Raw genomic sequence first — 23,097 nt, 5'->3', positions numbered from 1 at the left:
CATAAAGTTTTAGGGAGTCTACCTGCTAAAGCAGATACAGAAACATTTGCAAACAATTTCAAAGCACTTCTCAAACAAATTAAATCAGATTTAAATAACTAGGCAAGCCTCAACTGTTCATGGATAGGTTGAGCTTATATAATAAAAATGATAGTCCTCCCATAACTAAACTACCTGTTTAGTGTCCTACCAATTAAAATTCCAAAAAATTACTTTTTTGACTTAGAAAAAATTGCAAGTGAATACATATGGAGAAATAAAAAGTCAAAAATTTCCAGGGATTTAATGAAAAAAAGTGCAAAAGAAGGGGGGTTTAGCCCTACCCTATCTAAAATTATATTATAAAGCATGAGTCATCAAAACTGTATGGTACTGGCTAAGAAAAAAATTGGTGGACCAGTGGAATAGACTAGGTTCAATAGCAGAAATTTATTATAGTAATCTACTTTTTGATAAACCCATAGAGTCCAGCTATTAGTTTTAAAACTGTCTCTTTGAAAAAACCTGCTCAGGAGGGCAGCTAGGTGGAACAGTGGATAAAGCACTGGACCTGGAGTCAGGAGTACCTAAGTTCAAATCCCTTCTAAGACACTTAATAATTACCTAGCTTTTGGGCCTTGTGCAAGCCACTTAACCCCATTGCCTAGCAAAAAACTAAAAGATACTGCTCAAAAATTTGGATGTTATTATGGATGGAACTTAACTTAGACCAACACCTCACACCTTATACTAAGATAAGATCCCAATGTATACAGGATTTAGACATAAAAAAAACAATATTATCAGCAAATTAAATAACTTCATTTTTAAGAATGAATGGATCAAAGACCAAATTATAGATATAAGTGATGATTTCATCTTAGATAATGATATTGATACAACATACCAAAACCTATGGGATGAGGCCAATAGTTACTCAGGGATACATTATATTCATAAATCTTTATATGGATAAAATAGAGAAAGATGAAATCAATGAACTAAGCATGCAACTAAAGCAATTGAGAGAGAACAATTAAGAACTCCCAATTAAACACCAAACTAGAAAATTTAATAATTGATAGTGAAATTAATAAAATTGAAAGCAAGAAAACTATTTAACTAATAAAAACAAGACTTCTTTTTATGAAAAATACAATAAAATATATTGACCTTTGGATAAATTGGTTACAAAAAAAGAACTAAACCAAATTACTAGTATTAAAAAAGAAACAAGTAAACTCAAATAATATGGCAGAAATTACAAATAATAATTTGAAACTGGAAGGGGCTGGAGCTGGTAAGCAGGAGCCTGCAAGCAACTAAACCTTGAGTATGAAACCTTGCTAGGGTAGTGGAGAGAAACTTCCCAGATCTGTCCTCTGACCCTGGAACAGGACTCTGGGACTCTGACCACATTCAGATCCTGATCACAGTCTAGGGCCCCCATAGAACAGCAGCCCCCCCCCCCACCTCAGCCCTAGGGAAGAGTGGTGTACTTGTGGACATTCACAGACAAGGAGGGAAGATAGAGCTTCATACATGGAGATCCTTGTGATGGGGGTGTTACAATAATACTCAAAATCTCAAGAAGCAGCCCAAGACCAGGCACAGGTCTTGGAAATGAGTAAAGAGAAAAAAGAGGAACACCATTGAGAAATATTTTGTCTATGATTCCAAGAAGGATCAAAATACTCAAACTGAAGATGAGGAAATACAAGCACCTGCATCTAAAGACTTCAAGAATATGGGGCTCAGGCTATGACAGAACTCAAAATAGATTTTGAAAATGAAGAGAGGGAGATAGAAGAAAAATTGGGAAAAGAAATGAGAGAGATGGAGGAAAAACATGAAAAAGAAGTCAGCAACTTAGTCAGGGAAATCCAAAAAAATGCTTAAGAAAATAACACATTAAAAAGAAGCATAGAAAAACAAACAAACAAATAAGTAAACAAACAAACAAATAGACAGACAAATAAATAGATAAAATCAAATAAACAAATGGATGAATAAATTAGTTGATTGATTAATTAATACAAAAACAAACCAGCATAAGTCAAATGGGTAAAACAGTTCAAAAAGTTTTTGAGAAGAATGGTTTAAAAAGCAGAATTGGCCAGATGAAAAAAGAGATAAGAAAGCTCTCTGAGGAAACCAAATTCTTCAGATGTAGAACTGAGCTAAAGAAGCTGATGACTTTGCGATAAATCAAGACACTGAAGTATTCTTCAATACCAAAAGAACCAAAGATTAGAAGAAAATGTGAAACATCTCATTGAAAAAAACAACTGATCAGGAAAACAGATTCAGTAAAGATCATTTAAAAATTATTGTGATACCTGAAAGTCAATTTCAAAGAATTCCTACCAGAAAATTATCCAGATATCCTAAAGCAGAGGGCAAAATAGAAATGGAAAGAATCCACAGATCTCCCCCAGAAAAAGATTCAAAAAAATAACTCCCAGCAATATTACAATCAAGTTCCAGAACTCCCAAGTCAAAGAGAAAATATCACAAACAGCCAGAAGGACACAATTCAAATATCGTAGAGCTGCAGTCAGGATCACACAGGACTTAGCAGCAACTACATTAAAAGCTCATAGTGCTTGGAATATAATATTGTGGAAGCAAAAGAGCTTGGAATGCAACCAAGAATCAACTACCCAGCAAAACTAACTTCCTCTTCCAGGGAAATAGATGGACTTTCAATGATCCAGGGGAATTTCAAAACTTCCTGTTGAAATGGCCAGAGCTGGACAGAAAGTTTGATCTTCAAATACAGGACTCAGGCGAAGCAAACTTTTTGTTATCATCATCATCATCATCATAATCATCATCATTATCATCATCATCATCATCATCATCATCATCATCATCATTATTTGTGGGGATTGTAGGGCAAATCAGTTTGGGTAGCTTGCCCAGGGCCATACAGCTGGGTGATTGTTTGCTGTCCAAGGCCAGATTCAGACCCGACTGCTCCTGGCTCAAGGGCCAATTCTCTGTCATCTGTGCCACCGGCCTGCCCCTACTATAATAATAATAATAATAATAATAATAATAATAATTATTATTATTATTATTATTATTATTATTTTATTTTATTTTATTTTATTTTTTGTGGGGCAATGGGGTTGGGGTGGCTTGCCTGGGGTCACAAAGCTGGGCAATTGCTGAGTGCCTGGTGCCAGATTTGGGCTCAGACACTGCTAGCTCCAGGGCTGGCACTCCATCCGCTGCACCACCTGGCTGCCCCTAGTATTATTATTATTACTTTTTTAATATTAATTTTAATTTTTTCTCTTTTCTTTATTGTTCATGAAGGTCAAATTTTTGGGAGGGGAGGAGGTATCATGTTTACTCTTAAACAAGAATATTTTAGTAATGTATTAAAAACATCATTTGTACAAAAATAAGAATAAAGTAAAAAAAAATTCAGGACTATTTTGACCTACTGTATGCCAATAAACTTGATAATTTATATATTTTTTATTCACACATTATTAAAATATACTTGTTTAAGAGTAAACATAATACCCCCTCCCACACAAAATTATAAAATCACTTGAGAAATAAAGTAAAAGAAAAAAAATGTGTTTCAGTCTGTGTTCTGATACCATCAGCTCTGTCTTGGGTAGATCACATGCTTTATCATAATTCCATCACAGAAGTTACTTCCATATTTTCCCATAGTTGCTATTGTTGATTTTAATCCCCTACATCCATTCCTCCCCACTACCATATATTATATTTTTTCTCTCCTTTCACATTGTTCCTCTTTTAAAATGTGCTGTAGGTAGCTGCATGGCATAGTGGCTGGAACACCAGTGTTGGGGCCAAGAAACACCAAGTCTATATGCCAGCCCAGGGACCCAGCAACCACTGGGCCCCATATTCCTTTACAGGCCACCCAATCCCAACACTTTTCAAAAAGTTAAAAAAAAAAAACAGGTGTTATATCTGACTATTGTCTCTTATAATTTACACTCTCCTCTATCACCCACACCCCCTTACCCCATCCCCCTTCTCTCCATTTTACACTAGATGTCTATACATACCTATTAAGTGTGTATTCTGTTTCCTCTCCGAGCCATTTCTGATGAGAGTGAAGGTTCCCTCATTCACCCTTGCCTTCGCTCCTTCCCTATCATTGCAAAAAAAAATTTATATGAAATGTCTTAGCCTATTCAATATCTCCTTTCACTTACTCCCAGTGCATTTCCCTTTTAGGCATTGACTCCATTTTTACAAGATATTATATCTTTAAATTCAGCTCTCTCCTGTGCTTCATATATAAAAGCTCCTTCTGCCTTCTCTAATAAATGAGGAGGTTCATATGAGTATTATCAGTATCATTTTTCTATGCAGGAATAAATGCAGTTCATCATCATTAAGTCCCTCATAATTTACCTTTCTCATCCACTGTCTATGCTTCACCTGAGTTCTGTACTTGAAGCTCAAACTTTCTGTTTAGCTCTGGTAATTTCAACAGGAACATTTGAAATTCCCCTATTTCATTGAAAGTCCATCTTTTCCCCTGGAAGAACATGTTCACTTTTGCTGGGTAGTTGATTCTCGTTTGTATTCCAAGCTCATTAACCTGGTTGCTGCTAAGTCATGTGTGATCCTGACTGCATCTCCATGTTATTTGAATTGTGTCCATCTGGCTGCTTGTAATATTTACTCTTTTACTTGGGAGTTCTGGAGCTTGGCTCTAATATTCCTGGGCAATATTTTTCGATCTCTTTCTGGTGGTGATCAGTGGTTCTCTCAATTTCTATTTTGTGCTCTGTTTCTAGGATATCAAAGCAATTTTTCTGTAGGAATTCTTTGAAAATGAGGTCAAGGCTTTTTTCTTGATCTTGACTTTCAGGTATCACAATAATTTTTAAATTATCTTTACTGAATCTATTTTCCAGATCAGTTGTTTTTTCAATGAGATGTTTTACATTTTCTTTCTAATTTTTCATTCTTTTGGTGTTGAAGTATTGTGTCTTGATTCCTTGCAAAGTCATCAGCTTCCTTTAGCTCTGTTCTACATCTGAAGGATTTGTTTTCCTTAGAGAGCTTCCTTAGAGAGCTTTCTTATTTCTTTTTCCATCTGGCCAATTCTGCTTTTTAAAGGATTCCTCTCCTCAATAACTTTTTGAACTGTTTTATCCATTTGACCTAAGCTGGTTTTTAGCATGTTATTTTCTTCAGATTTTTTTTTTTTGGATCTCCTTGACTAAGCTGCTGACTTCATTTTCATGGTTTTCCTGCATCTCTCTTTTCCCAATTTTCCCATTTCTTTTCCCAATGTTTCTTTTATCTCCCTTCCTTATTTTCAAAATATTTTTGACCTCTATTATAGCCTGAGCCCAATTTATATTTCTTGGAGGCATTAGAGGCAGAAATCCGGACTTCCTAATCTTTAGATTGAGTATTTTGATCTTTCATGGCATCATATAGTATTTGTCAATGATCAGGTTTCTTTTTTTTCTGTTTACTCATTTCCCCAGCCTATGCCTGGTTTTAGAGTGCTTCCTGAGCTTTTTAGTTTTATTGGGACACCCCCACAAGGACCTAAGTGTGTGATGGTCTGACTGCTCTCCTGGTCTGTAAATGACCACAAGCACTTCCCTCTGCTACAGGCCTGAGGTGGGGGGGGGGGCACCCTGTTCTATGGGGGACCTAGACTGTGATCAGGATCTGAATGTGTTCAGAGCTCCAGAGTCCTTTTCCAGGGACAGAGGATAGACCTCAGAATTCTCCCTCCACTACCTTACCTTCAGTGGGCTGAGCTCTCAAGACGCAACTGACTACATGCTCCTGATGTCCAGCTCCACAGGCCTGCTTCTGTTTCCTGAATCCAGGCTACCACAACTAGGCAAAGGTCCTGGGCTTTGTGCTTAATTTTTCAGAAGTCTTCCTGTTGATCTTCTAAGTTCGGTACTCCCTGGGGTTCAATTCAGGTACCTGCTTCTGCTTCCAGGAACTGGCTCTCCAGCAACCTGGAGTTGTGCCCAGGAGGTTGAAGTTTCTTCACTCTGGCAGGGCCTCCTCTACAACCCTGTGGAGCCAAGTTTTTCCACTATTTTCCAGGTTATCTTGGGCTGGAGAATTGCCTCACTGGATATTTCTGTGAATTCTCTCTCAAAAATTTAGTTAGAGTCACAATTTTAAGATTTTTGAAATATTTTGGAGAGAGCACCTAGGAGAGGCTCTTCTTCTGCAACTACCTTGGCTCCACACCCAAATTTGAGAATCTAAATGAAATGGATGAATATACACAAAAATATAGGTTGTACAGTTTGAATGGAGAGGAAATTAAATATCTAAATAACATTATCTCAGAAAAAGAAATTCAACAAGCCATCCATTAACTCCTTATGAAAAATATCTAGGGCCAGATAGATTCACAAGTGAATTCTATCAAATATTTAGAAAACAAATTCCAATTATATATATATATATATATATATATATATATATATATATATATATATATATATGTATACTCTTTGGAAAATTAGGTAAAGAGAAAGAGGAACTCTGTATGATTCAGTCTATGACAACATTTTGATGCTGATATTTTAACCAGAAAGAGTCAAAACATAGAAAGAAAGTTATAGAGCAATTTCCCTAATGAATATGGAAGCAAAATCTTTAAGTCCACACAAAGTGATCATAGCAAGTTATCACTTGGGATAAATCACTATGACCAAGCATGATTTATCCCAGGAATGCAAGGTTGGTTCAATATAGGAAAGATGTCAGTATAATTGACTACCTTAATAACAAACCTAACAGAAATCATATGATTATTTCAATGGATGCTCAAAAAATCTTTCACAAAATATAGCACCAATTCCTACTAAAATACTGGGGAGAACAGGAATAAGTGGATTTTTCCTTAGAATCATAAACAGTATCTATCTGAAACTATCAACAAGCATTATATGTAATGGGATAAGCTAGAGGCATTCCCAATAAGATCAGGGATTAAACAAGGATACTCATCACCATTATGATTTAATATTGCATTAGAAAGGTTAGCTTCAGCAGTAAGAGAAGAAAAGAAATTGAAGGAATTAGAATTGTCAAGGAAGAAACAAAAAATCTCACTCATTGCAGATGTCATGATGGGATACCTAGTGAACCCTAAAAGATAATATAAAGACTATTGGACAAAAATTTGCAACTTTAGCAAAGTCACAGGATAAAAAAAACCCCACAAACCCTCAGCATTTCTATACATTATTAGTAAGATATTATAGCAATATCTAGAAAGAAAAATTCCATTTAAAATAACTTCAGACAACATAAAATACTTAGGAGTCTAACTTCCAAGGCAGAATGAGAAACTATTAAAATAAGTCTAAAACACTTTTTACACAAATAAAATAAGATTTAAATAACTGAAGAAATATCAACTGCTCTTGGATAGGCTGAGCTAATATAATAAAATTGACGATTCTGCCTAAATTAATCTACTTATTTTGTGCCATGCTATCAAACTTCCTCAAAATTATTTTATTGAGCTAAAATAAATTATAACTAAATTCATATGGAGAATAAAAGGCGAGAATATCAAGGGATTTAATGGGGGGAAATGGGCAAAATAATGGATTAACCTTACCAGATCTAAAAATATAATATAAAGCATCAGTCATCAAAACTGCCTGGTACTGTTTAAGAAATAGAGTGGTAGATTAGTGGAATACACTAGGTGCAAAAGAAAGAGTAAGAAATGTTTATAGATCAATCTAAAGAGTCCAGCTTCTGCAATATAAACTCCCTCTTTGATTAAAAAAATTGGGGGGAATTGGAAGATAGTATGGGAGAAACTTGGATTAGACCAACATCTCAAACCCTAAACCAAGATAACATCAAAATGAGTACAGAATTTAGATATAAAAAACAATAATATAAGCAAATTAGGAAAACAAAGAGTAGTTTACCTTTCAGATCTATGGAAAGGGGAGCAGTTTATCACCAGGAAGAGATAGAAAATATCATAAAAAAATAACTGGATAATTTTTATTTTAACATTTTTGCACTGACAAAACCACTGTAACCAAGCCTGAAAGAAATGTATTAAATTGGGGAACAATTTTTGCAACTAATGGTTCTGACAAAGAACTCATTTCTAAAATACATAGAAAACTGAGGCAAATTTGTATAAAAAAAATTCCCTGATTGATAAATGATCAAAGGATATGCAAAAGCAATTTGCAGATTAGGAAATCAAAAATATTTATAATCAGGTGAAATACTTCTCTAAATCATTAGAGAAATGCAAATTAAAGCAACCCTGAAATATCACCTCATAGCTCTCAGAATGCTCAATATGATTAGAACAGACCATCAATGTTGGAAAGAATGTGGGAAATCTGGGACTCCAATGCATTGTTGTTGGAGCTATGAATAGATCCAATCATTTTGGAGAGTAATTTGGAATTATGCCCAAAGTGCAAATAAATGTGCATACCCTTTGATACAGCAGTACCACTACTGAGATAATGAAAAAGGGCAAAAACATCACTTGTACAAAAATATTCAGAGCAGCTCTGTTTGTGGTGGCAAGGATTTAGAAATTGAGTGGATGTCCATCTATTTGTGAATGGCTAAACAAAATATTTATATGTATATTATAATATGTCAGATGCCTATCTATTTTACAAGATTTATGGAAGGAAAAAAGGGGTTTTTATAAGTACTACAGAGACATAAATTATAATTATCATTTTTGATAAGGTAGAAACCAAGTATTTAACTTTATCTTATTCAGCTCAATAACATCAGAAACAGAGACACCAAAGAATCTAGAACTGCAGTAAACCTTGGGATTTATTGCAAATCTTTTGTTCTATATTTAGGAATCTGAGGTACAATTAAGTTAAGGGAATGTATCTGGGACAAATGATGGCTTGGAAATCTGAGAATCTTTCAGTCCAAATCCATATTCTCATTTAACTTCAGTTTCTAAATGCCTAAGACTCTCTTCTTGAGTAACAGCTGTGGTGTAAATAATGCTAGATGTTGACTCAGTGACCCTGTGTTTGGGTCTTTGTTTTGTAAATTACTTGTATTGTCACTTCTCCATTTTTTGTACTCTGTTTCTATATTTGTATAATGGGAATAATAATTCCTATCCTTCCTATCTCATATGGTGATTGTGAGGAGAATATTGCAAGGTGGATACTACTGTTTCCCTGGGCTAATAGGACAATAAAGTAAACTTCATCACTCACAGGAAAGAACACACTTGGTTTTGTTAGGGCAGGATGGAGTCATGAATTGAAAAATTAAGTTCTATGTCATTAGCTTTCAGTTAAGTATTACATAAAGGAACTTTTGCATCAGATGCTGTGGTAAGACCTTGAGAGAGGATGTTGGAATGAAAGAATCAGGAACTCTTACAAGATGGAGCAGATGGCTCCTCCACAGAGATCTAAATAAAGCTCTAATTGTGTCAGCCCTGTAAGTATAGAAATCTAAAACTTTCTATTATAAATAAAATTTGTTCCTGAGGAATTGCAAATAAATTAAGCTCCATTCTCCACCTCCACAAACCCCAAATTACATGATCAATAGAAAGGACTCTGGAAAAGAAATAAGACCTAGACTTTTTTTATTGGTTGCATGGCTGTGGGAAACCTATATACTATCTCTCAGTCTTACTTTCCTTATTTGAAAAATGAGGTTAATAATGCTTGTGCTATAACCTTTAGAGGAGTATTAATAGACTTAGATGAAAAGGAATCTATAAGTGATTGCAAACTATGAAGTGCAATATACATCTAAACTATCTTCCTCCTTCTACTCCATGATTTATTTTGATTCTGCATGCATCTTCAATGGTAAATAAGATCTATTATCCTTGGAGAGTCCTAGATGGCATCAATATCTTCCTAGCTAATCTTTTCCACCTGTTTCCTATAATCAATTTTTTAAAAACAGTGTCAATCTGTAATGTGGTAGAAGGAGCCCTTGCTAATGGAATAGAAGCCTGTTTCTGAGTTGTCAAATATGTGTTGTCAAATCATTTCTTCTCCACATGCCTCATCTACAATATGAAGGGGTTGGATTATATTCTTTTTTTTGTATTTTTTGTTTTATGTTTTTTAGTTTTTACTAGGCAATGGGGTTAAGTGGCTTGTCCAAGGCCACACAGCTAGGTAATTATTAAGTGTCTGAGGTTGGATTTGCACTCAGGTACTCCTGACTCCAGGGCTGATGCTTTATCCACTAGGTCACCTAGCCCCCCCTTGGATTAGATTCTTAACCTTTGTCTTAGGAAATTTATGATTTTGTAATAATTTTACAACTTCATGAATTTGTTTTCATAATTTCATATTGACCTTTTAATATAACTATATTCCTTTGAAATATGTTTCCCTATGGAAATTCCTATAGATTTCATTTATATATTTTAAAAAAATATCCTGAGAAGAGATCCAAAGATTTCCAAATGTATCCAAAGTATGAAATGGATAAGACTTCCTAGATTGTTTTGGTTCTTGACCTTTGCTATCAAAAAAGACCAAAATGATATCCCTATGTTTTAGACAAATTACAGTGTGTTCCATGGTGATTGATTAGACAAAGAAGAGCTTGAAATGTTCTACCACAGGTTGGACACAAGCAATCCATGAAAAGACCTGGGATGGGTAATCTAAATTTAGTATGCCACATTTGCTTTCAGCTGCTTCAGTTCTGCTTTCCTCATAGAGTGCAGCACCCTCACTGATGAAGGCATGTCATTCTGGCTGGTCCTATGTCAGTTTCTATTATGCTGTACAATGATTTCTAAAGTTCTTCAATGAGACCTTTAGGGTGTCTTGGTATTGCTTCTTCTGGCCCTCTTGTGAGTGCTTGCCCTGTGTGATTTCTCCACTTTTGGCAAGTGTCTGTCTGGCATTCTAAAAACATGTCCAGTCCTGCTAGGCAGTTTAGCTTAAGAAAGGACCTTAGTGTCTGATATCATCTCCTGCCAGGTGATCTTCACAATCTTCCAAAGACAATTTAAATGGAAGCAATTCAGTTTCCTCACATGATGCTGATAGACTATCCAGGTTTCACAAGCATATAGCAATGAGGTCAGCACTATGACTCTGTAGATCTTCAGTATGGTAGTAGTCAGTAAGAAATCTTTTCTCTCCCATACTTTCTCCCAAATCTTGAGCTAGCTCTGGAAATGCATGTGTGAACCTCATTTTCAATGTGTACCTCCATGGAAAGGACACTGCCAAGGGAAGAGAACTTTTCCACAATACTCAAAACATTTCCATTTGCTGTAATCATTGAGTCCACATTTGGATGGTATGGTGCTAACTGATGGAGCACCTGTGATTTCTTGGTGTCAATTGTTAGACCAAAATTAGCACAAGCCACAGAGAATCATTCCATACTTTGGTGCATCTTGGAGGCTGCTTTGAGTGCATAAACATCTGCAAATTTCACCCAGTTTTAATCTTCACTTGTAGACTTTTCAAGTTGAAGAATTTGCCAGCAGTGCAGTAACAGACCTCGAGGCCATGTTTATTCTCATTGAAAACATTTGATAACATGATTAACAACATTATGCTAAAAAGTATGGGAGCTAGTACACTTGTTTCACTCCACTGATAACTGGCAAATCTTGAGAGCATAGTACACTATCCAGAACCCAGGAAAGCATGTCATCATGAAATTATTCTACAATTCTCATGAACTTCTCAAGGCAACCAAATTTTGACATAATTTTCCATAAGCCCTCATGACTGATGGTATCATATGCCTTGATCAGATCTACAAATGTTGTATACAGACTTCTATTCCTGGTATTTTTTCTGGAGCAGCAAGCAGAATATTGACTGTTCCTCTAACTTTTTTTGAAGTCATTCTAGCTCTCAGGGAGGTGACCATCTTCCAGGTAAAGGATCAACCAAAGACATATGGTGCTTATCAACTACTTGGTATTGTTGAATCTACATTGATTAACAAGAGGGACATGATCCTAGAGAGATGGATTGAACACTTCCATAGTTTTCTTAACAGACTATCATCAATCAATGCAGAAAACACTGAACATTTACCTCAAGTTGAAGTCAATCAGTTTCTACCTGATGTTCCAAGTGAAGAAGAGATTTTGAATACCATTCAGGTCCTCACAAGTGGCAAAATACTTGGTGGTGATTCTATTCCTTCTGAGATCTACAAGATGGGGGGTCCATTGCTCATCTAAAAACTGACTGAAATTTTCCAGGTTATATGGCATGAAAAGGTTATTCCCCAATAATTCAAGGATGCCTCCATTTTCTATCTCTAGATAGTTAAAGGGAATAGATTGTCCTGTGACAACCATAGGGATATTTCTCTTTTCGTCATTGCTGGTAACATTCTTGCCTGAGTCTCCCTAGATTAGATCATCTCAAGGCTCCCATATGATTTTATGTTCTAGAAAACCATTAAATTATCATTTTAAATTTTGTACAGATGATAAAGGCAATTGGCGTGTATCTCTTATTTTAGGTAAGGTAGAAACTGAAGTCCAGATTCTAAGATCATAAACTTGGGAAGCCCCTAAGGCTACATTTGAACTCAGATCCTTTGTCTTACAGTTTATTGCTTTTTTCACTGTACCCTGCTTCTGTTTGTAACATTTGATGTTCTAAATTATTTCCTAACTTTGAATGTATATCCTATATTGCATATTGCTCAATTGTCTAAGGACCCTTCAAGTTCTAATATTCTAGGTTTCAATTTTTGAGCTAGGAATTAGATCTGCACTCATACTCCTAAGGAAGTCTAATCATACAAGGAAAATCATGTAATCTTCATGAATCTCTTTTCCCTGGTCCTGGGACAGGGCATGCATCTAATAAAACCACTTTGAAGATGCAACTGAAAGAACATTTTGATTTGTAAGTCAGACTGGTAAGTGCATTAAGAGGCTGTCAGGTTTAGTGAGGAGCTTATAATGAAGCAATTAAGTAGGAAAGATGATATTGGAACATTTTCCCATGAAAAGAGAAACAGTAACATGTGATAAGAAGGCATTTGAGGATGATTCTGAAGGATGGAAACCCTGGATTCACAGTGAAATTCACAAAAGAAAAGGGAGACAGAAATGCAAGCTACTTCAAAGATACTTCTAAGATAAGTAAGTGCTGTAAGCCATCAGGTGGTTGGGACCTAGAAACTCAATTTATTGCTTTCAGCACATGTATATATACATATAAAAACAAAATATTTACTATTATACACTAAGGCTTGAAAGAACAATTGAAATGGTTTAATCTGATCCTTTTTTGTGAATAAGAAGAAACCGAGGTTTTCTAAGGTTAATAGACTTCCTTAAGGTCATTCAGTTAGTAACTAGGAGAGCTGAATTGAAACCCAGTCTTCTGGCTTCAAATCCAAATTCTTCTCCACTACATCTACTGGTCTTGATAACCCAATGCTCATTTCCACTATCTTGGTGCACTTTAAATAACTGAAAATAGTTCATCACAATTCTTTGTTCCGTCATTCAAACATATAACCTCAATCTCTACAATCTTTTTCCTCATGGCTCCATTACGAAATGCTTTCTTCCAGATTAATTTGTCTCTTTTTTGGTTCCTGTTCATGTCATTTGCATCTTCTTCTTTGTATTTTTGTTTCTCATGTGCAGTTCATAAGTCTTTCCCACAAATTGATATGTTGTAGAATAATATTTCTTTATTCTATCTAAAAAAAGTTTAACCATTCTTCAAATTTCAGCTCAAGTCTCATTGCTTCCAGGAAAACTATTCTGATTATTTCAATTTCAGTGGTCTCTTCCTCCTTAGATCTTCTTTAGTATTTATTATCTGTATTCAATGGTATGTTGGTAAACGTGTAATAACCAACTTTCGAGAAGAAAACACATTTCTTAAGTTGAATCTTCATTTATATATATATATATATATATATATATATATATTGCATTAATTTCATATCTAGATAATCAAATAAATCAGTTTCCAGGAGATGTAATTGCTCATACTAAAAATTTAACAGCTTTTACCTGTACTATACATTTTGCACTTCCCTAACAAGAAAAGGTAACATGTACTATATTTTCCTCCATAAGATTTCAGCCTCCATAAGCAGATTATAATGTCCTTGATGGGTAGAACAAGTTGATATTTAGTTTTTTTATGCTCCAAAATACTTAGCAAAGAACTTTTTGAATAATAAATAGTTGATTTATCAATAACTGGAATTGATATAATATTCAGATACTTTTAAATTGCTTATATTCATTATTTCCTTTGTTTAGCATTATCTCTTATTTATAGATGAGAAAGGTGATGATCATTTCATGGAGAAACAGATATCATATGTCATAGACAGGACCTGAACTTTGGTCTTCATGAGTCTTACATACAGGATTATATCTATTATTCCAAGCTTCTTCACTATTATTTAATTCACCCAGAAAATATGTGTTTTTCATGTAGAATAATGCATGCAGAATATGAGGTTCTATCAGACATAAAAGAGGAAAAAAATAGCAATCTAAACTCAAGGAGTGTATAGTGTTGTTAGGGTGATAAAATATGCACATAGGAATTAGTTAAGGCATGATAGATACAGATAAGGATGAGTTTATAGAAAAGGTAAGACAAGTTACATTTAAAAATTTGGACACTTTTATTACCCAGTTGATCTGTTATCACATGGATGTTGGTGTACCATCCAAAACTGCAGATTGTAGGTTATATTTGTAAAGAATTTAACACATTTTCTTGAATATGGTATGTTCTTAATAAATGTTTTTCACTGTACTCTACAACTTGCCTTTCCATAAGTTCACTGTAGGGTAATAAACCCAGTGTGCTTCAAATTTTATATCATTTTCTCTTGCTTTTGGGATCAGTCAGTAAGCATTTTTAGGTAACTACCATGAACCAGACATAAGTATAAATAACAAAAAGATCTTTAATCACAGTAAATCCAAGTACAGCAAAGGATCTTATAGCTCTTCCCATAGCTATCCCTCTTTCTTCTAATGCTAAAACTCCATGTATTTTTCCCTGTAGTGCACATTTTAGAATCCTTTAATTCTTTTCCATACTTCTGTATTTGTAAAGTTTTGCCCCATCATGCTTCTCTTTACTGTTCTCTAATTGATATTCAATTTTAATTCTTAATCAATTGGTGTTCCATGACTCAAGAGTCTTGGGGCTCATAAGATATTGATATTAAATAGAACAATTTTTGTTTCAGAGAGAGCTTTATGGTCTTTAAAGCAGCTGAGCAATTTTAGATATATAATCCAGTTCACTCTCTTCCTTTTATATAAATTTTATACCAATTTTTGGCTGTTTTAAATGACTCTCCAAACAAAATATAAACTATTGTCCAAGTTCCATAGATTGTCCAATGAACAGAATATTATGTTCTGCAGAATATTCATTATTCATCCATTCATTATTTTCCTGTGTGTATGATTACTAAACACTATTGAGTGTCTATATATTTTGTCTAGGAAGCTCTTTGTTTGATGACTTGAGGAAATCATGATATCATTATTCTCAAATAGGAGTTACTGAAACTTCTCATACATTTGGGATATTTTTTTCAGGTTGAACGTTGATCTGTAACTCTTCCATAACAATAAAGGGCAATTTTCACAAATATACTTCTCTATTGACCTCAGCTGATTAATATTTAAAGACTTATCAAACCATGTTATCTATGTCATTATTTCTTTCATAGATTCTTGGATAATTGTGATGTATAAACTGCAGAGGGGAACTTGGTAAAAGATTATTTAAGGTAGTTTTTGCTCTACTGAATTAATAATTGTCGAAAGCAATGAGTTAATTTGACTCTAATATTCTCCAGAATATCTAGTCAATTGTTTAATTATAAAATATTGTCTCAATAAAATTTTAAATAGTTGTGAAAGTAGGTATATAATTCATATTTTTCTCCTTTTTGAAATAATAAGGTCTATTTTTCCTGTGACTATATTACCTTCTTATATTAAAGATTTTATGAATTAATCTCCTAATGCCCACACAATATTGATACCCCTAGCAAAGATCTCCTCTATGTTCACTTGGTATAATCCCGGTATTTTCTTCTCTTTGTTCTCTTTAGTGCCATTTCTACTTCGACTATAAGCACTTTTGTAACTATAATATTAGTGTTCAATTTTGGTGACTCCATTTTCTTTTATGTTGAATAAATTTTACTATTTAAAAACAACTCTGCAGGTCATTTTTATCTTTCATCTCTCTGTTATCTTCCTTCTAGTATTATTGTTAAATATCATTGGAATAACTTTGTTGAGAATCTCACCAAACATCTTTAAAATTGGTTTCACTCTCTTTACCTTCTAATTTATTTGCTAAACTGGCTTGCATTATTTTTCTCTATAAGTGAATTTATATTTTTAAACATTATTCTTGGGTGCCATTTTTTTCTATTTGATAAGAAACTGAAACATTTCATTAATAATGTTCTGTTTTATAGTTGTCAATTGATTTAAATTGGTTGAACTTCCATATAAATTATTATAATTGAGGTCTTTGCTATTTCTTACATGTTGACCCCACTTTGTTGTTGACCACATCATTGTCTATAGCTTATTCGAGAGGTAAAGTTGGAGTTATTTTTTATTATACACTATGCCTTTTATTCATTTTTATCCCTTCATTAGCTTTATACTAACCTTGAGTTTTGTTCAAACAAGTTAATTATCTGACCAGCCATAAACAACTGCTTCAGGAATGACTCCTACACTGTTAGCAAGTTGTTTCCTGTCTATTCAAAAAGAAGCATTTTTTTGTCATGTTATTTGGTATTGACTGTGTCAAACACCTTCCTCTTCTTTTTTGAAGACTATATTCCTGATGTGTATATGTATATACGAGGATTCTGCATAGAGGACTTTGTACTCTTACTCATGATCTCCTTATTCTTTTTTCTGCAGTCATCATTTCTAATCTTTTCACTAAAATCAACAAGTAAGACACATATACACACAGATACACAGATAAATATATAAATTATATAATTCGTTTGCTTCTTCACCTTCTGGAATGCAAGTATGTGCATAAGTTGTAAGGAATTTCATAGTGGTCTATTTCAAAAATACTCATCATAAGCTTTGAAATATGAAATGACCAAATTACCCAGAAAATGATGTCTTGTGTTCTTTAAATATAAAATAAAAGCAACTCTGTCAATTCCTTTCCTCTCTGAGAAGAAACTATGAACTATTTTTCCTGTTAGCTGCAATTTCATTTTGTTGTCTGAAAAGAAGAATAATCACAACAATAACCCATATTTCTATACTACTTAAAAGTGATAAAGCATCTTCCTCAAAATGCCCCACTGAAGTTTTCAGGACATGTTGCTCCTTTTTTAATAGGCAGGGAACTTAGATTGAGATCATTGGAAACTAGTATTGCTAAAGACAGATCCGTAGGTACTCTAAGACCAAAGCTTCTTGATATATAAAGTGCCATTCTCTTTCTCATATCCCATTTCCTGCGGCTTAAGAAAAGTCACTAATATGAAACAGTATTAGGCAATGAATAGTGGTAAATTCCAGTATTGGTCAATGAACTATTCCCTCTCTTAAACTGTTTACTTCAATTGTAAAATGGAGATTATAATTATACTTCTTGGCTAATTTGACACAAAAAGAAAATGGCAAATATTAAAGGGTATATGGGAAAATTGAGATATTAATATACTAGTGGAGTAGTGAACTGATTCAGTCATTCTAGAGGTATAATTTGGCACTATGCCCAAAAGCTTCTCAAATTTTGCTTACTTTTTGCCCAATAAATACTACTTGATCTGTATCCTAAAGAATTTTTTTAAGGGGAAAAGGGCCTATATGTAGAAAAACATTCATTTCTGTGGTAAAGATTTAAAACTGGAGGTGATGCCCATCAATTACGGAGAAGCTAAATAAGTTTTGGCATATAATTATTAAAGAATACTATTGTTCTAACGTTAATGGTGTGCTATAGGAAAGGATGACTTCAGAAAACACTGCAAAGACGTACATGAACTGATACAAAGTGAAGTAAGCAGAATTGAAACCTTGTACACAATAACAGCAATACTGTAAGATAATCAGCTGTGAATTACTTAGCTATTTCAGCAATACAGTTATCGAAGACAGTTCTGAAAGATTAATGATGAAAAATGCTATCCACTTCCAGAGAAAGAACTGTTGGAGCCTGAATACAGATGAAACATAATTTTTAAAGTTTTCTTTTATTCTCTCTCTCTCTCTCTCTCTCTCTCTCTCTCTCTCTCTCTCTCTCCCTCTCTCTCTCTCTCTCTCTTTCTCGCTCTCTCCTGTGAATTCTTTTCTTTCCTCTGTTCTTTTTTGCAAAGTGACTAATATGGAAATATATTGTACAATACTGAACATGTATAATCTATGTCAAATTACTTGCTTTCTCAAAGACGGGGAAGGAATTAAGAAGGAGGGGTGAATTTGGAAATCAAAATTAAACAAAAAATGCTAAAATTTTTACACATAAAATGAAAAAAATTTAAGTGGCAAAATAACTACATTGCTTATCTCATAGGTTAGGAAATCTTTGTAAAAGATGGAGATAAAGAATGATATAGTAGAAAGGGTTCTTGACTTGGAAGACAGGAAATTCTGACTGAAACATAATAGTTTTGTAATTATATGCAAGTTACTTAACCTCTGAACCTTTCTTCAGTTGTAAAATGAGAGGAAATATTCAGGTATTTTATAACTCTGTAATATTTTATAATATATGTAGCACTTCCCTCATAGTATTGTAAAGTAGATAAAATGAAATATTTGTAACTTCAGTGATTCCTTATTACTTTTTGCATCAGCTATAAAACCTTTTTTTCTGACACTTAAATTTCTTCACAACCTAGCCTGTACTTATTTCCTCAGTCTAATGCTCTTGACTACCTCAATGCACTCTAAGATTCCTTTACCATGATGATCATACCAAAAACTTATAGGGGAAATTTTTAATTGCTTTTTATTTCTCTCAAGACTTTTGGTTAATATAAATTTACCCCATAGGATATGAACATTTTTTAGAGTCTTAAATATTCCTTAGATGAGCAGCCAGAGGAATTTTCCCTGACTCTTTAGGAACATGTAAACTTTCCTATTCAAAGAGCCTATTTATACATCTTCTAAATATAGTTTAATCAGTAACCTGACATTGTTTACCAAAAGAGTTTGAGGAAAAAAATGTTTCTTTGGGGACTTTGTTTAACTCAATTTATTCAGTTTTTGACTGTGAAGGGAGCATTGTATTTATGGTTAACTTTTATGGTCTAAAAGGAATGGGTACGATTGAAATATATAAAAGAATTACATGTAACTCATATAATTCTGCCTGGAAGAAGTCATTAGGGTTCTAATGATAATTCTGCTATTCCCTGAGGCCTAAACCAATATTTGAGCATATTAATAAAGTAGATTTTTAATTACCTCCATAAGTTTTGCATTGTAGCAAATATATTATTAGCAGTACTTACCTACCTCATGAAATCACTGAGGAGATAACCTCTGTCATCTCATCTCTTATTTCTGTGCCTTTGCCCAGACTATGCTTCATGTCTATATTTATGTTTCCTCACTTCTACCTTTGAATCTCTGACTTCTTTCTTGACTTAGCTTAAATATCTCCTGGGATAGCTAGGTGGCACAGTAATTAAAGCATTGACCTTTAAGTCAGGAGGACCTGAGTTTAAATCCATTCTCAGATGCTTGATACTATCTAGTGACTTTGGCTAAGTCACTTAACCTTGATTGTTGGTATCCAGACCCATTCTGATTCATTTCTGGCTACTGGATCCAGAAGACTCTGGAGGAGAAAGTAAGGCTGGTGACTTATCACAGCATCCCCCTCACTCAAATCCAATTCATGTGTTTGTCATTACAACAACTCCCTGATAACAAGATCTTCTTCTAGGACCAAGGAAAACAACAATAAATATCTTCTTCTGCAGACCTTTCCCAGTCAGTCTACCTCAAGAACCTTTCATCTACTCTATTGTATATCTTGTATGTATCTTTTTATTTACATGTTGAAGTTCTCATTAACATGTGCACTCCTTAAGGATTTATTTTTGACTTTCTTTTTGCTGTAATATTTAGCCCAGTGTCTGATGCACAGTACACATTTAAGCTTATGGATTGAATGAAAATCTTATGTAAATATCACCTCTTATTTGAATCCTCTTTCCCCACAGTCTTCCTTTCTGGTGCAACTCCTAAGCAACACATAAGCCCAAACTTTCCTCTTCCCTGCCTTTTCCTTGGAAGTGCTCCTGAGGCAGAGATGGGAGGGAGACTTTCTCTGCAATTGCCCTGCCCACTATCCACTTAATGAGTAAGTCTCCTCTGTCTGACCTTAACAGCAGGCTCTTTGGAGACAATTGGAGGGGTGGATTTAACAAGCCTGAGCAGTTCTGATATTTATAGACTTCTAAGGAACTCCACTGATGTTCCCCTCCTCCCCTCCCCCATAGAGCTTTTCTACTTTCCTATCATAGCAAGCCAATAGGAGAGGAAAATAACTGATTTTATATTTTTAAATATAGTTTTTGTGAGTTTTTTCCTTTTTCTTCAATCCTATGAAAAATCCAATGAGGGCCAAAACCCTGAGAATTCAGCCCCCTGGACCTTGACCAAGCATCCTCTTGGTTTTTGGTGGTCCGAATTCTATTTTCTATCAATTCTTTTTTTCCTAAAAGATGAAAGGAAATTGAAAAAAAATAATCTGACCTACAAAATTTATTTTGAAGACAGTGAATCTAAGAAACAAAGAGAAGTGACTTGCTCAAAAATCACAGCAAGTATCTGTCAAATGTTAAATTAAGTGTGAATATGCAATCAGTTCCTATTTACTGAGTTCTTGTATATTATAGATTTTCATAGTTTATTTTTTTTCTAATTTTATTTATTTAAAGCAATGGGGATAAGAGTGACTTTCCCAAGGTCACATAGTTAGGCAACTATTAAGTGTCTGAGGTAGGATTTAAACTCAGATCATCCTGACACCAGAGCTAGTTCTCTATACAGATTACCATCTAGCTGCCCCAAGAGTTGGTTTCTCATTTAGTCTTGTTCTGAAATCAATTTCTTGCTAGATAATCTTAGAACTGGTCATAGGACTTTTAGTTTGAATATCATTCTCTAGACTTCATTCTCTATGGATAAAGAAAATAAGAATTGTCCATTTTGGTTATTTGGAAATTTTTGAACCCTCCTTCAACTTCATTATTTCTAGGATAAACAATTTTAGTTCTTAAGATGCAGAGCTATAAGGGATACTAAAGATTTTTGTTTATTTAACAAAGGAAATACAAGCTCACTGGAGACCAGGAATTCTATTCTTGTCACTGGCTCTCTAGCATTTAGCACAATGACTTAAATAGAGAGCAGTTTAAGAAATAATTCTGTTTTTGTTTAAATGCAGTATAACAAACAGGACACAGGGTTAATATAGAATCAGTATCAGGCCAAGGTCAAGAACTTCAGAGACAAACTATCAAGCAATGGATCCTGTTCCTCAATTTATGATGATTGATGATGATGGTGGTCCTTTTGCTCTGGAGGAAGACCATGAAAATCAGGCAGTGTTGCCAGGACAAGCAAGTAAATTGGATTTGAGTAAGGGATGCTGTGTTAAGTCACCAGTCTCACTTTCTCCTCCAGAACTATCTGAGTATAATGGCTAGATCTGGATCAGGACTACTAGAAATAACCTGGGAAGTGGAGTAATCAAGTTTAAGTGACTTGCCCAAGATCCCAAAGCTAGTAGAAGTCAAGTGTCAGAGGTCAGATATGAATTCAAGGAGTATTGTCCTTATCACATATTTATACCAGTGTATACCATAATCATAATCTAAAGCGTAAACAGAAGAAACTCCTGTGGTTTAGGTTCAAGAACTAGAAACAAATAAGAATTAGAAAAAGAGATAAGAAGACAATAGGACAATAACACATTGGCTTCTTCTCCAATTGACCTTAAGTCAAAGGTTAACTTCTTGAGTGTTCCAGCTTACATGCTTTGCCACAGGAAAGAATGATGACCAAAGCATTTGGACAAACTATTTAGTCTTTTTGAGCTTTGGTTGTCTAATTGTCTAATTAACAGGACAGGAGATACAGAATCCTCCCTATTTCTTAGTTTTTATACTAGAACCATGTCCTTTGTGATCAGAACTGTATCTCTTACTATTCCCTTTCAGCTAACCAAATGGGCCTTTCCCTATCTCCTGCTCCATCATCTCAGGCAGCTGGAAACTAGTTCACACTGGACAATAACTCTGAGGAGTCACTCATATGAGGGAGTTTCAGGAGCCAATAAAAAATGGCAAATCATTTTAAGGAAATTAGCTTTTAATTATTCATTGGCAACTTGGCTGCAGTCAGGCAGATGTCCAGATAGGCAGCTCTAGAGGTGATAAACAGGACTTTTTTCCACTTGTCAAGTGTACTCAATTTCCCCTTCAATAGGACTGGGTGAAATTACCCTGGGAGAATGCTGCAGAGATGTGGTGACCTGTCTACTCCAGACAGAGTAATTTCATTGAAGATGTGGGGTTTACTTATTTTTTAACATTTTCACTCACCCTTCAATTCACCCAGTGTTGATGACTCTGTTCTGGGAATGCTGGAGAAACAGAAAGACAGGAAAGAAGTTGACAGAAAGTGAAAGGGGGAAAAAATAAAAACATTGGCAGAATTTCATTAATGGTGTTTATTTCCCTCTACCTCCAAGGTCTGTTATCAGATACTTGGTGACAGCAGCCTAGATAAAGTTGAGTTATTTCAAACTAAATTTTCAGAAACATTAGTACCTGTTATTTTCTATGCACTGCTTTAGGACTAGTCAATAGGGCACTGAAGTAAGGCTAAAGTTTGAGTGTCCTATTCATATGTCTACCCTTATTTCTAGAACTTTAAAATTTTCTATAAATTTCCAGAACATTCTAGGAGATAAAATAGTCTTTAAGATCACTTTTTCTACTAGTCATCTCTCTTGTTTTAATAAAAATCATATAATTTTTCATAAATCATACAGATGATGCATGAGAGTCAGAACTTGGCCCTAATTTTTTTAATCTTATTAAAGCCTTAGT

This window comes from Macrotis lagotis, chromosome 1 (assembly GCF_037893015.1).
Source record: "Macrotis lagotis isolate mMagLag1 chromosome 1, bilby.v1.9.chrom.fasta, whole genome shotgun sequence".
Lineage (NCBI taxonomy): Eukaryota > Metazoa > Chordata > Mammalia > Peramelemorphia > Peramelidae > Macrotis > Macrotis lagotis.
Note: the sequence above shows the minus strand (reverse complement) of the source record.